Source organism: Cryptomeria japonica, chromosome 5 (assembly GCF_030272615.1).
Source record: "Cryptomeria japonica chromosome 5, Sugi_1.0, whole genome shotgun sequence".
Taxonomy (NCBI): domain Eukaryota; kingdom Viridiplantae; phylum Streptophyta; class Pinopsida; order Cupressales; family Cupressaceae; genus Cryptomeria; species Cryptomeria japonica.
Genome location: NC_081409.1, coordinates 759099582 through 759117053, shown reverse-complemented (window position 1 = coordinate 759117053; position 17472 = coordinate 759099582). Strand labels below are relative to the sequence as shown.

Here is a 17472-nt window from a genome sequence, read left to right as displayed (position 1 = left end):
GTATTTCTTTGCTACTGTTTGTGCGATAGGTGGTGAGTAAAAATGCAAGCCGATCTTTCTTTGCAAACTCTCAAGCCCGTGGTGGCTTTCAAAGACAAAGTCACTTTGGAACCGCTCAAGCGTGTTTTTAAGTTCAAAGATGAGGAATTCATACATTGGGTGACTGTGGTCCTTGGGGGATCATTCTTGGAGGCAGTTTGCAAATACAGAACTAAAGCCAACATTACCTCCATGTTCATGGTGTGGTGCTTGGAGCTGTGTTCTAAGGAAGAGGGTTTTTGGATTGTCTCGCTCTGTGTTCGGGAGGAGTGGTGTTTGGGCTGACGTTGTTCATGACGCTTGCTCAACCAAGCAAAGGTTTCGTGGCACCTGGTGGTATTTGGCTGCATGTTGGGGAGGCAACTCCCACCCTACATCCCTTCTTCATTTAAGGAGCGGATCAAGATAAGGAAGTATGTCGAGCTGCGACCCAAATTGGGTTGGGAGAGATCAAAAATTACTTGCATACAATGGAAAATCGTGCTCGTCAAAAAGAGTTGGAAGCGGCATCGCGGCGTGAAGATAGATCGCAGAAGGCACCAAGGGGGAAGCATGGGTGTCCATCAAGTTCAAAAAGAGGAAAGTGGTTGAAGGTGACAGAGGCAGCAGAACCTTCTACTAGCGGAGGTGACAAGGTGGTGGCTTCCTCTTCGACTGTGCGGGATGCTTGAGGCTGTGTTGGCTTTTTTTGAAGAGTAGTGGGTCTTGAGGGTTGGTGTTATAAATCTTTTGTTATGTTTCCCAGATTACTACTCTCTATGCTTCGTAGTTTTTGGTGTCTGGGGCTACTCTTTTGAATTTGTAATCTGATTCAATGTATGGTTCAGAGGTTATTCTACATAATGTCTTATTCTCCCCTATGGGTGGCTGCGTGTTTTGGGTAGTTTCCTCTGTATGGTCCGAAACTACTCTCTGGTAGTTTCGATGGATACTTTCTGCAATTATGTTGCTTAGTATATTACTAATAAAATAATTTTTACCTATCAAAAAAATATTTGTTTGTTGTTGCAAATTCAAATTTCTCACAACAAACAATGTTAAATTAGTAACTTCTTTTGGGGAGCATCTTGTTGGTTTTGGCAAGTCGGCTAGTAATGGATTGGTTTTTGGAAAGTTCCCTTGGCAACTTTGAACATCTTTGACATCTTGTGGCTTTATGGAAGTAGCCATAAAGTGATTATGTCCATTTCAGGAAAGTTTCCTCCATTTAAAGTATTGGGATTTTGGCGCCCAATTTGAGTTTCAAAATTGGTTTCATATATGTTTGGTTTTGGCTCCAAGTTTCATTATTGTTGTTGCAGATTTTATCAAAGCTTATGCTTGTTTCTTCAATGGCTGATAAACCAATGGAGAAGGAGACTATAGAATGGAAGTTTGAAGGTTTCCAGGTGATAAACCAATGGAGAAGGAGACTATAGAATGGAAGTCAAAGGATTACTAGGTGATCTAAGACGGGGATTAAGTATTACCATAAAATAATCTCATTTAGAGATTATCATTGTGCGAAGTAGTTAACATTATCTTTAGTTTTGCAGTTTGTTTGTTGAAGTTCTTTGGGGTTTGAGTATTCATTTTTCAAAGATATTTATGACAGATTTATGACTGCAGCTTTCGATTATTACATTGCAGAAATTAGCCTTTATATCATAAAAAACTCTTGTTGTAAGTTTGGGAAGTTCTCTTGAAAGTTTGTGAGATTGGAATACATTTCGGGTTTCATATTTGCTCACAATTTTGGATGATTTGTAGCAGATGTATCTTGCTGTTTATAACATATTATTACAGAAGATATCATGTATTTCCATCATACAAATCATTAATATTTCATGATATTTTAGTTCTATGAAGTTTGTTGCGAATTCAAGGTGTTTAAGTGTTCATTCCTAGAAGCTACTTTGCTTGGTTCAATTGATTTGCAAAATTTTCATTAAATAAGTTCAAGAGAATTTCAGATCTGAAATTTTACTTGGAGAGGGATATTACATCTAACTCCAAAATGATACTTGTAGTTGTATTTATATTTATAAATATAACTTAATCAAAAATTATGAATTTTATTATAATATTCAGTTTTATCACTTTAACATAATTCTTGAAATAGACTTATCTTGATTTTCTGCTATAATTCTCCTTCCTATTTGCAGGTATTTTTCCTTCAATGTTTGGTATCTAGCCAAGTTATGGATTTTCATCCAATCATAGCTGGAAAACTCGAACTCGCCACAAACTCGGCAGCCCAAAAATTGGACTCAGACTCGAACTTGGAAAAAACTTGGGAAAGGGCTCGACAAGGACTAGGCAAAAAAGAAAACCATAGTTTTACAAAAAAACAAAAAGAAGTTAATGCATTTAGAGAACATAAGAGCCATAATTGAAACATTGCACATGTCATGTGATCTCCAAACACTCAATGTTTGAAATTTCATCATTCATACTCATAGTTTCATACTTTAAAATGTATAACAGCAGCATAAGTTTATAAATGTTTACAAAATTACATATAATGATATATCCAAATGTTAAAAACAGCAAACTAAAGACTACATCTTCCTGTTTTTAGCAATAACAAATGTCAAAAGTGAGGAAAAGTGAAAAAAAATGTTTTAACCTTGACTGGGCATTCTCAGCAAGCAGCAAGAGTCCTTCATCAGTACTCAAGAGTCCTGACACCAGACTCGTGAGAGTCCTTAGCATAGTCTCGGGAGTCTTTGTCCCGAACTCGGCTTGCAAGTCCGTGGTGAGTCAACTTGGCCCGCCAACGGACTCAGGAGTCTTGGATAGTCCACAGCAAGTCCACAGAGTACTCAAACTATGCATCCAATAACTTTATAGGAGAAGTAAGGGTTTTCGTCCTTAAGTCTGTTAATTTCCTTCAAGGGTTTTTGACCTCTTTCGCTATAATATTTACTTGGAAAGTCACATAATATTTACTCCCAATTGATGTCTTCTTCTTAAGGAAATGATTTCTCCTTTAAACCCTACTGGTGAAAGAGTCACCACCTTTCATACCATCGCTGCCCTTGGAAAACAAAATCTAGTTTTAATTAAATTATTTTGCTAGCACTACCTTACGAATATTGCTAGTGCTATTTTTATCATATTATTATCAAAGTTATCAAATCATCCAAAACCTAGCCAATTCCAGGTACAAAATGTCCTGAAATCAGGATCTACCTGAAATCAAGGTAGAATCATGCAAGATTTGGATCTTTTGTCTTAATTCGTAAAAGAACCAAAACCACATTTTTATTCCTAAATCCAAGCTTTCAATCTGAAAACAAATCTCTACTTTTGCCTTGCCAAGAAGACGTGAATCAGGTTTGGCTTCTATAGTAGGACAACCAGAATAAGAGGCAAGAAAAGAATGCAACCAAAAAGGGTAACAATCACAAGCATTTAGCATCAAAGGTTTCAATATAATGTTTCTTCAATTATATATTACCATTTAGCATTAAGAGGTATCGATATATTGTTTATTAAATTAGATATTACTAATTATATAATAAAATTATAAATTACTAATAATATAAAAAATTATAAATTATAAACTAAAAACTTAAGCATTATTAATTATTAATATATTTATTTAATGTGATTTTTATATTTTTTTTGCACGTGTTGTGAGGTATTCACACATCGCCCCATTGCAAATGGGGACCCCCACTTTTTTCTGCGTCCTAGGTTGTCTTAGAGTCTTTGCTATTAATCTTTGCATTGAAGGGATAGAGTTTCTCAAGTAGCTAGAGGGTCATCATGTCAGGTTGATCTCCTGAGTAGAGTGAAGTAAGTCATCAAGCATGTTGCAAGAATGATTCGTGGGTGAAAGACTTGAGGATTGAGCAAACTGAGCAAAGTCAGGTGAAAGGACTAAGTCAAGAATCTTTCCTAAGGATGAGTACCTTGCTCCCTCACTGGAGTGAAATTTGCCTAAGTACCTTGATCTTGTACCTTGCTCAGGTCTTAGAGCAAATGTCCTTGGAGAGATCCTGGAGGGAATGTCCTTGGAGAGGTTCTAGAGCGAATTTCATCTCGAAGTCATGTCCTTGCTAAGGTCCTAGAGCGAACTTTTTCATGTCCTTGCGGGTCCTAGAGCGAACTTTTCCATGTCCTTCCAAAGGATCCAAAGCGAAATTTTCATATCCTTGCTAAGGACATAGAGCGAATTTCTTCTTTTGGGCCATGGCTAGCAATTCAAATGTATTTTAGCTCCAAACATAATTCCAATTCAAAAGGAAAATGTTCAAGTCGGCCTTTACCCAAAAGACATGACCTTTACTCTAAGCACCTATAAACGAGAAGTTCAAACATTCATTTCAACCATCAATTCAAACATTTTCTTCTCTCCAAGTGTGAATTTGAGAGCAGAATTAGCAAATTTCTTCAGCAAGGCAGCGAATTTTATCCATACATGAGCGAGTTCCATTAAAACATAAGTGAATTGCTCCAGCACAAAGGCGAAATTGGACATTGAAGGTGCAGACCTGATGATCAAGGAAGATAAATTCTAAGATTAAAGATACAGATCTGATGTTTTAGGAAGGCAAATTCATTATATAGCAAGAGGAACCAAATGTATCCAGCTGGGAGACATATCAACTAGTGGACTTCATCATTAGACAGCCCAGATTTGCCCTAGGACATTAAGTTTACCTTCCAGACAGTGAATTCAGTTATCAAAAGGAGCAATCTCCCCTTTGGAAACACATATCAAACCTGCAACATATAGAATAAGAGATCAAGTCAAAATGGGAGTGCGTACAGCATAGTTTTAAAACTCGTGGACTCGCCACGGACTCGCGAGTCCATGGGAGCCACGAGTCGACTCGCCAAGACTCGCCGAGGCGAGTCCTGGCGAGTCCATCTGAAAGACTCGCGAGTCTTTTGCAAGGACTCGCGCGAGTCTTTTGCATGGACTCGCGAGTCTTTCAGATGGACTCGTGCGACCCAGAGAAAATGTCATGCAAGCTTTAAAATTGAGTTTAACATGTGAAAAAATTAGGTCTCTCCGTCAGGATTCATATATGGAATATAACATTTAAGTATAAGTGACATTTCTTATACTTTAAGTTATATTCCATATATACTGTCAGGATGTTTGAGAGTGGTTTCGGACCTCCAGGAGTTATAATGCAAAATCTAGTTTTTGGAGGATTCTTCAATTTTCCAGACTTAGTCAGATTTCAGGATCAGGAAGACATTCCAGACTTAGCCAAATTTCAGGGCATTTGAAGATCAAGATGACATTCCAGACTTTAAGTTATATTCCATATATACTGTCAGGATGTTTGAGAGTGGTTTCGAACCTCCAGGAGTTATAATGCAAAATCTAGTTTTTGGAGGATTCTTCAATTTTCCAGACTTAGTCAAATTTTAGGATCTTTCGGCGATGCCCCTTGACCCCAACTTGGGGGCGTTGCCCCGAAACCCCCGTCGAAAAATATGGGGGGAAATTGCGCCGATGGAAGTAGGGAAAATTTAACCTCAGAGTCTGATTAGGCTCCATATAAAAGCATAATTAGCATTGAAGAAATCTTGGTATTATACATTTTAGAGTTGAAAGTTTGAAACTATGAGTATGTGACATGTGTAATGTTTCAATTATGGCTCTTATGTTCTCTAAATGCATTAATTTCTTTATGTTTTTTTGTAAAACTACGGTTTTTTTTTTTGCCGAGTCCTTGCCGAGTCTTTCACGAGTCTTTCACGAGTCCGAGTCCGAGTCCAAATTTTTGGTTTGCCGAGTCCGTGGCGAGTCCGAGTTTTTCAACTATGGCGTACAGGTTATATATCATGTGAGATTGATGCCCATTTGTTTGTTTTGCAGGAGGCAAGGAATGAGATCAAAAGGATCAGGTTGGAGGAAGATTGGAGTAAGGATTTCAAGGAGAAAATTTCAAACCTCTTCAAGAAGCTTCATCAACATCAAGAACACCTCAAGTGCATGAAGAAGAATCAAAGTGCTACTAGGTTGAAAATCTTCAAATATTCAACAGCTGCAAGCAGTAGAGTGGGATATCTTCAAGGTTCTCATTCTATCATATTGACATGGAGAGATCATAAGATGGCAAAGGAGAGATCATACAATCATCATAACGCAAGATATACAAGCAAGGATAGAAGGAATGACTTGACCATGACGAATACTTCCTATCACCACTATGCAAGATCAAGAAGAAGCTTCATCAGCAAACACTAGAACATGAAGGAAGGATAACCTATATGATGGAAGAATGTTTTACAATCTTGAATTCCCTTCGGGAATCCAAGAATCGAAGTCAATACAATGAAGAGCTACATTCGACCAATTGCATCATTCATCAAGTATGTCAAAAAACGGAGGAGTATCAACCAAAGTCATCACAAGACCTACATTGAGCATGATTGAAGAAGCAGATAGTTTCAGAAGAGTTAATCAAAGTTTGTTTCTCATCATCATCATCACTTTAAACAAACTAGATAATGTTGAATATCAAGAGATATCTCTCAACATCCCTTCATGATGATGAATCAAATCATATCTACAAAGTGCAAGATCGAGGTGGCATCCTAGTCACTACTCCACCAATCCGAGGGGTTGTTGTGATGTATTCACACATCACCCCATTGCAAATGGGGACCCCTACTTTTTGCTTTCTAGGGTTTGTTTTCTGGGTCTTTTAGAGTTTTGTCTATTAGCCTTTGCATGCTGAGTGTTGCCAGAGGGATCAATAAGAGAGCAGGCTCTGTTTTGGCTAAAGGTGAGTCAGTGGATGCTCCAGGTTAGGGTTTTGTTCAAGGTCTTCCTTTGGCTTAGTTGTGTCTTGTTTGAGTTCAAGTGAGTCAGTGTCATCTCTCAGGGTTAAGATTGATCCAATTGGTGAAAAATGAGATCCTAGGCATGATTTGATGAGAAGAAGATCAAAGGAGGCCAAACTGGGTGAGATGAGCGGAATAGGTCAAGAAGTTCGAGCAAAACTCAGAATTTCGCTCCTGACCCTTCCAGAGGGTCCAGGGCGAAATTTCATAAGGAACCTAAAATTGATCTAGGTCAATGTATGGTTGAGAAAGTTGGCGAAGGACATGGAAGGAAATCGATTTAGGATCAAGTCTAGGGTAAAGTCAAGATAGTTTGAGAAGGGATTTGAGCTTAGAATAGGAGATTCGCTCTTGACCCTTCCAAAGGGTCCAGAGCGAATTCCTCCAGTTGACCCTCAATGTTGGCCTTAGGCGTTGAAAATGAAGATTTTTGGGCTAAGTGAGAGGCAAGTTGACCTGGAGACAATAGGAAAAGTCTTGAAAAGTTATATCCAAGGCAAGGAAAGGAGGTTTAACGTATGAAATGAGCTTAAGGAAGAATTTCGCTCCTGACCCTTCCAAAGGGTCCAGGGCGAAATTCATATTTCCTCTACTTTGCTCGTTGTCTTGACCAGGTTTGAAACCTCTATTGCATGGTATGGAGGACTTGGATGCATATTTGCCTTAGGAAGAAGGTTTGAAGCAACAAAATGATGGAAATTAGCCTGGGGGAGGAAATTCGCTCCTGACCCTTCCAAAGGGTCCAAAGCAAAATCCTCATTTAACCCCCTATTTTGCCTAAGGCATTGAAAGGCGAAGTTTTCAAGCTAATTTGGTGGTAAGTGGACTTGATTGTGGTGAGAAGAAATTGGTTAAATCAAGTTTGAAGTGAGTTGAGGAGGAAAGAGGTGTGAAATCAACCCAAAACTTGAATTTCGTTCCTAACCCTTCCAAAGGGTCCAGAGCGAAATTGTTAGAAGACACCCACTTCTTCCTTGACTAGACCAAGATCTTAGTTTCTAAGGCATATTGAGAAGGTTTTGACATGTTCTTTCCTTAGGAAGTGAATGAAAGCTTCAAAATGTGAAGATTTTGTCCAAGATCAAGAATTTCGCTCCTGACCCTTCCAAAGGGTCCAGGGCGAAATTCTTGCAAACACCTTTTTTTCCCTTAGAGGAGGTCAAGTCCTTGGTCTTTATGGCATGGATGGAAGTGAGATAACCTGCCTTTGCCTTTTGAGGTGGTTTGGAGTTGGAGAAATGAAGAATCAAGCCTAGAACATGATTTTCGCTCCTGACCCTTCCAAAGGGTCCAGAGCGAAAATCTCCATGGATCTCATCTTCTTCCTTGTTTGGCCAAGTCCTTAGTGTCCAAGGCATGTTGGAAGAAAGATAGACATGTTCTTGCCTTGGGGAATGATTGAAAGCAAGAAAAGATGGAGATTTTGTCCTAGAGAGGGAAATTCGCTCCTAACCCTTCCAAAGGGTCCAAGGTGAAATTTCACAAAACCACTCTTTTCCCTCAATTTTATGCTAAGTCAAGTGTGGGCTAGGGTAAATTAAGATGGTATGTGTCTTTAGGCATGACTTTGACTTGTTGGTGATCTTCAAACTTGAAGGAATTGAGCAAAAACTAGGATTTCGCTCCTGCCCCTTCCAAAGGGTCCAGAGCGAAATTCTTAAAATCACCTATTTTCCCTTCAAAGCAAGTCAAGTCTTTGGTTTTTATGGCTTGGATGGGTGTGAAGTGGCGTGACCTTGCCTTCGAAGATGAATTGAAGTGAGAGGAATGAAGGAATAAGCTCAAAATATGGAATTCGCTCCTGACCCTTCCAAAGGGTCCAGAGCGAAATTCCTTAAAACACCCTTTTCCTTTCATTTTTATGCCAAGCTAAGCCTAGACCAAGGTGGGAGAAGTTGAGGGATGCCCCTAGGATTGCCCTTGAATGGATTGTTGCCTCCAAAAATGAAGATTCTAAGCTTGGATAAGGATTTTGCCCCTGACCCTTCCAAAGCGTCCAAGGCGAAATCCCTTATAGGTCTTGTCCCTGGCTATGTTTTTTAGCGAAATTCTCCTTTTAGCCATTTTTGAGGCACAAGTAAATGTTGTCAAGCAAGTTGAGAGATAGCTCCAGAGGTGAGAAGCAAGTTAGAACAAAGTGAGAGGAGTGGAGTGGAGTTGAGTGAGGGAGAACAAGCAAAACATGAATTTCACTCCTGACCCTTCCAAAGGGTCCAGAGCAAAATTCTTCAAATCCACCATTTTCTCCTTGGGTGAAGCCAAAACATTGATTCTTGTGGCATGGTTGAAGGTGGAGTGAGGTATTCTTGCCTTGCAAGATGAATTGAGGTAAAGGAAGTGTAAGATCAAGCCTAAAACTACAAATTCGCTCCTGACCCTTCCAAAGGGTCCAGAGCGAAAATCTCCATGGACCTCATTTTCTTCCTTATTTGGCCAAGTTCTTAGTGTCCAAGGCATGTTGGGCTTAAAGAGTGCCACAAGCATGCCTTAGAGGGGATTGTGAGTGAAAGAAGTGAGTATTTTGAGCTAAGGGAAGAAATTCGCTCCTGATCCTTCCTAAGGGTCCAGGGCGAAATTCACAATTTTACCTAACTTGCTCATGATGAAGGTCAAGACATGGATTCCTAGGCTTTGGACAAGAGAAAGATAGCATATGCTTGTCTTGGAGGCATTTTGAACCAATAAAATGATGGAATTTGAGCTTAAACAAGAATTTTGCTCCTGACCCTTCCAGAGAGTCCAGGGCGAAAATCCCAAATAGGTCCTGTCCTTGGCCAGGGTCCAAGGCGAAATTTTATGGGGCCTATCCCTAGGAAGGATTTCAAGCGAACTTCATTTTGATAACTCTTATTGATGATTTAAGGTAGAAAATGCTATGTTAAATGAATTTATTATGTATCCTTAATCATCTTTTGGTTTATTTCGCAGATAGAAGAAGACCAGGCCAGGGTAAGGACAACCTCTTCTAGTCCATCGTCATCAAGAACGTTCCACAAGCAAAAGGGAAGACTCAATGTGCTTTGAAGCATTGGAAGACTAGGAGTGTTCAAGGAGTTCAAGTTAGCCTCAAGACTTCATTCTTTCACAAGATGACAAAGAAAGGGCTTTGCCAGCACTTCCAGGCGGAGTTGTGCTACCAGAGAAGAAAGGCTTGACAATAAGGAAGCCTGGTCAAACAAAGGAAGTACATCATTCATCATGTCAAAAGACAAAAGAGAATCAACCAAGTCACAAGCATTAGACAAGGTGGCATCCCAGTCATCATTCCTTCAGTCGGATTGGTCCACCTCAGCATGATCAGATTCAATGTCCCTAATTTACCGGAGACGACACAAACTTTGATGTACCTACCCCTGCTTCCTATTGGTCCCCACTTCTGAAATGTAATTTTCTATTTGGCTAAGGAAGTTTGTTGTAACAAACCCTAATTAGGGTTTCTATCTTGTAATCCTAGCCCTTGATTCTAAGTCAATCAGAGCCATCAATTTGTAAAGGGTTCTCTATATAAAGCCCTGGCTCCTCATTTGTAAAGGTTAATAGTTGGTTAATAGATAATAGTCAGAGATTGATTAATAGAGAATAGATAGTAGAATAGCAAATAGAATAGCGATTAGAGTAGATTAGGAAGAGAAGGCAAGAAATTGTTGCCTTGATTGTAAATGAACCCCCTTTTCATTGAAGATATGGTGAAATGTGTCGTTTCTTTGCAATATGCATGGTCTCTTGTTGAATCTTCATTATAGATGATAAATGATTAGATTGAATGAAAGAAGTTATTGAATGCACTCGCATGGAATCCCCCTAGTCCAAACCACTAGCCTCTTGCTGACTGTAAGTACGCCTTGCGTGGTCAACTGGCATAGAATGAGCTTAATCTCAAGTCGTTACATGTCTATTGTTCATGCATTAACTTGAATGATGATCGGTATCTGATGGTATCCGATTTGAATATATTTGAAGCATCCCTCGGAAGATCGCACTGAGCTGGTGTCGGATTGTTCAAGCCTGATGGTGAGACCCAGCCCAGTAGGACTCCACCTAGTCGTTCATCCATCTTCTTGCATTCTAGGTCTTAGAGTAGACTCTCTAAACTCTGTACCTCTTGCCATTTCTTTATCTTCCAACCAGTAGATAGGACTTGAGTTCTAGTAAATCAGATGCTTAGGCAGTCAAACGTAAGTCCCCTTGTGATTCCAACAAAATCACATCATACCACGAAGAGCTTATCCACACGTAGAGACCCTACATACAAGAACCTTGGAGTTGCCTCGATTGATCCTTCGGCGAGATCTTCAGCAGTCGGGAAACTGTGTTCAAGAGAGGTAAGGTACCTTTAGGTATTTTATTCTGTGTTTGGTCATGTACAAAAGACACATCAATAGGGGTCCACATCAACACGTCTAAGTTCGATGAATCAAGCTCACCTATGGATGCACAAACTCTGATGTACCTACCCTTGATATCTATTGGTCCATGCTCATTGAATGTAATTTTCTCATTGGCTAAGGAGAGTTTGTTGTAACAAACCCTAATTAGTGTTTCATTGTAAAATCTTGGCCATTGATGGAGAATCAATCCTGGCCATTCGTTGTAAATGAGCTCTCTATATAAAGCTCAAACTCTTCATTTGTAAAGGTTAATAGTCAATAGCTAGTAGTTAGCTAATAGTGATTAGAATAGAATATAAATTAGACTAAAAGTTAGATTAGAGAAGATAAAGATTGTTGTCAAATCCTTGTTGTAGGGAACAATTGATTTCATTGAAGTTATGGTGAATTTGATTTGTTATTTCAACAACTCGCATGGTCTTTGCTTCTCAATTTATTTTCATGTTGATTAGATTGAATGGAAGGTTGAATGAATTTGTGTGGAATTCATTTTGTCCATACCACTAGCCTCTTGTTGATTCTAAGTGTGCCTTGCGTGGTCAATTGAAGTGATATGAGCTTAACTTCGAATCGTTATACGTCCATTGCTTATGCATTAACTTGAATGGTGATCAATGTTGATGGTAATGACTTAAACATCTTTGAAACATCCTTAGAAGATTGCACTGAGCTTGTGTCAAATTGTTCTATTTGATGGTGAGACCTTGCCCGATAGGATTCCACCTAATCATTCATCCATCTTCTTACATTCTAGGCCTTAGAAAAGAATCTCTCATTCCTCCATCTTTTGCCATTTTTTCAAACTCAAGCTAGTCTAGAATCAAAAAGCATCACCAAATTGCAACAATCAAATGGTCTGAGTTCCAACAAATCAAGCATTCAGGCATTCAAACGTAAGTCCCCTTGTGATTCCAGCATGATCACATCAATCCAATGAGCTTATCCACACATAGTGACCCTACATTCATGAACCTTGGAGTCTTCTCAAGTGATCCTTAAGCTAACCTTCAGCATTTGAGAGATTTTGTTCAAGAGAGGATAAGATACTTTTGGGTATTTTGTTTTGTGTTCGCATGTGCATAAAAAACACATCAACAGTACGGACGTACCCAAATGTACCTGAACCATCACAAAAACTTTGTCGTACTGGCATACCGTATACTTGTACCTATACCCAATTCGCCAACTAGGATTATTAACTACAAAGGCTTTTATTGTATGGGCACTACTATATACTTTAATCACCTAGTCAATGATTTTAATATGCTGAAATCTGTGGCATTTTGGCAGGGGCATGACAATCAAAGAATTCCTACTCATGGAGGTACATAGATGTATTGAAAAATTATAAATACAACCCTCAAAGTGATCTATGACAATAGAAGGGTTGAGTCTAGGACTACACCTAATGGGAATAATTTTTAGCATACAACCCTAATATATGATTAACCAAAAAAAGAGAAAAAGGCAAATAAAGCTCACAGATTTCAGATCTGAGAAAATGGTGGGCAGAATCAGCAGCATTAGATCAGAAAATAGAATCAAAAGGTTGCATGTTTGATTCACATCAGGTACATAAAAATGTAGGGAAATAAATACACCCTACTTTAATTTAGAGTCTAAGTAACTGATATAAAACAGCAAATAGCAAACAGATCTAAATTAAGATGAGAATGATAAGCATAAATGATAAAGAGAGTATAAAAATTTGCTTAGCTCTGTTTGTCACTCTTGCTTTAGGATTTTTGCTGAGACTGTTCAAACAAGTTGAAAGGAAACTTATTGTGAATGTTTAGATTGTTAAAATCCATACCACAATCACAATAATTGTCCTAATAAAAAATCCATGACCAATGTGAATGTTGTTGAGACATGGACCAGCTAGGACTCGAACCTAGGACCTTCCATAGTCCATACACTGCTGGAGTGCTCTACCACTAAGCTGCTGGCCCCTCTTGGACCAGTCCATCGTCGGTCCAGGTGTGGCTTATTTCCAACACTAACACCCCCCCTTAAGCCACACCTCTCGTGTGCTTGGGGCTCCTAGCCTGGACCTGGCTCTGATACCATGTTGAGACATGGACCAGCTAGGACTCGAACCTAGGACCTTCCATATGCTGCTCGAGTGCTCTACCACTGAGCTACTGGCCCCTCTTGGACCAGTCCTTCGTCGGTCCGGGTGTGGCTTATTTCCAACACCAACAAATGTAGTAATGCTATAATGTATTGGGTAAGAAAAATGACACGAGCATGGAGAATTATTTTTCAAAACCCTTAGTCAGAAAAGAAAGATGTATAGACAGACATTGTTTGGAATATTTGATCCAGCACTCATTTCAGTAGGGCATACGCTGTTGCCAAGTATGCAGAGGTAAGACCGGTGAGCAATAACCATTCATAAGGCTAAGGTAATCCGTCCTGCATATCCCTTGGATAAATCCACCTGTCAAGCTTGAAAGCAAGGATGTATTTTTGATACCTGAGCCTCACCAGCTCAAAATCAAAAAATCAGGAATGAAACAGGGGATCCAATATGAAGGGCAGGAAACGGTTTCATTGGTGTGGGCTACTTAGAACCTATGTTATCAGAAACAAGAAACAGAAACCACAATGGCAACATGATGAAAAAAGGAATATGTAAAGGTTGCATATAAGAAACAGATTTTATGTATATCTACATTTTCAAGAATTCAAAATTTTATGAAAATATAATTAGATAATGTTGTATTTTTTGTCAAAAGAAACAAAAATCAGAATAAATACACTTGTAGATCACCCATCCCCACACGCTGGTAGGGTATCTAATCCATCAGCATTTGGTGGATCAGCGGGAGAAGTAGGAAAACAGTATGAACTGGCACACCAACTCTCCAGCAGAGATTTTTGATTAGGAAAATCAGAGATATATTATTAGAAAAATCATGCATGCGAGTCTGTAATAAATTTTTAAAATAAACAAAACTTCTTTTAACTGTTTGAAGTAGGTGAAAAGCCTAAAGAAAAGGCAGAGATTTTTTATCATTCACACCAGCTTAGAAACAACCCCAAATGGCTTAGAAATGGCCATTTGCAACAGGAAGCCGTTTCGACTTTCGGCCGTCATAACACAAAAGGGAGGTTCCCCACTGCGTTTCTGGTAACACAGCTTAGAACATATCGTGCAACTTATAACAAAACAAGAAAAAGCATGAATGAAGAGAGAAAATTTTGAAGAGCGTGACATGGCTTCAGTGGTGAGAGCTGCATACAGTGCACTATGCATTATGCAAATTAACTGCTCTAGAAGGAAAAATCAAAGCCAACCATACAATGAAGTCAAAAATGACGGCAATCTCCTAAGAGTACCTAAAAGCATATATATGAATTAATGCAAAAAGCCTCTCATTAAAATTACGCACTGAAACATCTCAAAACTTTCGGCTTCTAGTGCATGATGGCTTAAAGACCAGTTCCTGCTGATTCAGCCTTTAAAAGGCTCTGAAGGATTCAAATTGAATGCCAAAACAAGAAGTATAAAAAATTATAAAATACAAATCCTGGCTCATCGAACCTCATACCCTGATAACTTTAAAATGTCAGGACCTGTCACATTAGGTTGACTATTTAAAACAGAGCATCGACAGGTTAAAGGACCAGGTTCAAGCCACGTGCTTAGAAGCCAGAAAAGTAGAAAAGAATCCCCTCAAAGTAAAAAAGTTGTTCAACTTCAACTGAAACTTCTTCGCTCCCTCCATGGAACAAAATAAGAAGGAAAATGAAAAAGGATTGCACATTGCTTTGTGGTCTCATTTAAAAAATGAATTCCTACATCTAAAACAAGGTCTTCCTTTATGGGTGCTGGCTCTTCCTCCACCGGGGCTGGATGGAGCATTTAAGTCAGAGTGCTTGCTGCAACGAGAACTAGATTCAAACCTTAGCGTGTGTCAAGGCTAATGAGACCCTGATTCAAACGTTGGTGGGTGTCAAGTCTGGTTGAAGGTGAAAAGTTAGAGGGCTAAATGCAGCAAAACCTAGATTCAAACCTTTTGCGGGTGTTATGGCTGGGCGGAACCAAAAAGCCAGGGTACTTACTGCATTGGGACCGAGATTCAAATGTGAGTTTCAGTGCTGGATGGACTGAAAAGTACGGCTGCTTAGTGCAACGAGACCTAGAATCAAACCTTGGTGTGTGCAAAGGCTGTGTGGAGCAAAAAATCGAGAGGCTCACTACAACAAGAATTAGATTCAAACCTTGGCGGGCGTCAGGGCGGGTGGAGAAATACGTCAATCTAATATGCAAACTTTCCATAACTGGTGCGTAACAGGACAGCTTAGTCATTAACACTGCTGCTCTAATCCCAATCTGTGGGTGTGAAGGTGACTTAACAAGCCCATTCTTTAAGCTGTGATTGCCAATCTATTTTTATATCTTAAAAGCAGTTCCAGCTTCAAAAAGACTAATCATCGTAACAATTAAATGCAAACACCAATAAAACAACCAATATTAAAGCTTCCGATGCTTGAACTGAGGCACCATTAGATTCTATATTAAATAAATTAACCCTGAAAGATCTCAACATTAAATTCATAAACCAAACAACATCGCTAATAATAAACAAAACCAAATATTCACCTGAAATACTTCCGCCGCCTCCCCTGAGTGGATCTAAGAGATTTTAAAGGATAAATATTCACTATATATAGCTCTAATTTATCCTGGGCTTTTAGGAAACGTCATTAATGAATGCAAATCAATGCAAGAATATACGAAACAAATATTGCCCTGGCAAGCTTGATAACGGAATGTTGTCTGCAGTTTTCAGCACGTTGCAAACAGTATATATTTAATGTATATATCCTCCATCTGTCGGGAATCTTTGGCGGACAATAATTATCCTTCGCATTTAGATTTTAATTTGGCTTGTAACGGGAAATTTCCCCGTAAAATATATTGATTTAGCACGTTTAGAAGGCTAAAATAGAATACTTCATTGGCCCAGATGTGTAGGCGCTGAATCGAGTATGAAAGCGATTGGGATTTAAAAACAAAAATCTTTAAACACATGTTAAGAATGCTACGTAATAAAATGTTCTCCCACAGTTCTCATTTTCGCCCTTTCAGCCCCTGTTTTATCCCACAATTTTATTAGTTCACGAGTGGTATTTCCTTACAATATTAGGTATATAGATAATCCATTTTATAATTGACTATGGATATATATTCATTCCAATATTACTTGGTTTTGAGATATTTCACAAATAAATATTGAAAAAATAAAATATATTTTGGAGGTATCTTATTATTATTTTAAATTACGAAAAAAAATTATATACAATTTTAATTATATTAGTATAAGGGGTTGCACAATCTAAATATCTTTACATTTGATATGTGCATTAACAATACATAAATCAATTTTATTGTTTCACAGTCAATTATTGATATAGGACAAAAACAAAGAAAGAGGTTGACATTTGTGTCTATATCTCATATAGAATTACCATTCCAAATACTCTTATGTTTGATTTGGTTATTGACAATACATAAATCAAGATTCGATTGTTTCAAAATCCATTATTGGCAAAGGACAAAATGAAGGTTGACATTTGTGTCTATATCTCATATAGAATTACCATTCCAAATACTCTTATGTTTGATTTGGTTATTGACAATACATGAATCAAGATTCGATTGTTTCAAAATGATGGGGTTCACCTAGTTTGCTCAACACTTCACCTAGTTGGTGTTGCTCAATTGCACCAACTCACCAGGCCTAGTTGCTCTCTAGACCTTCAAGTCCTTCTCAATCTCTTCTAGGGCTTGATTCTTGATCTCTCTAAGGTGTTTGCTTCAAGTTTTTTGGCTAGGAACCCTACCAATTCACAGTGCTTCCCATGTACTCAATTATGGCTTCTTGGCTTCAAATTGTCAAATTGACCTCCTATCATTGTGAGATGTTGCAGAGGTGTAGAGGTGTCTTCATTCATGTTTTGAATGCATTTAGGGTCCATTTGAGATCTGCAAACAATAGGTTTCTTACCGATTCCAAATTCTTGCCTAGAAAAGGGCTACAAGGAATCAACCCCAATTAGGCCTCCTAAAAGCGGTTTTTTAGGGCTTGGGTGAAAACGGTCCAAAAGACCCCCAAACAATTTTGGATTTCCTTCAATGATTCCTCTAACCTCAATAGATTTTTGTGGTTTTAGCTTCTTGTTCCACCATTCAATGCGCTAACCCCAAAATAAGGGTTTTGGAGGGTTTCTAGGCCTT

General features: G+C 38.7%; 1 protein-coding gene across 5 annotated transcripts in view; it reads right to left on the bottom strand.

Moving 5' to 3' along the window:
- Positions 1 to 16145, bottom strand: part of LOC131036504 (ureide permease 1) — a 150968-nt gene extending 134823 nt beyond the window's left edge. Inside the window, exon 1 of one of the 5 annotated variants that reach the window (XM_057968407.2) lies at positions 15835 to 16145. The gene's annotated coding sequence lies outside the window, so the exon portion shown is untranslated. Of the gene's footprint in view, positions 1 to 15452; positions 15651 to 15834 lie in introns of those variants that run through there. The other 4 variants (XM_057968408.2, XM_057968405.2, XM_057968404.2 and 1 more) reach the window with 4 other exon arrangements.
- Between the last annotated feature and the right edge of the window lie 1327 nt (positions 16146 to 17472).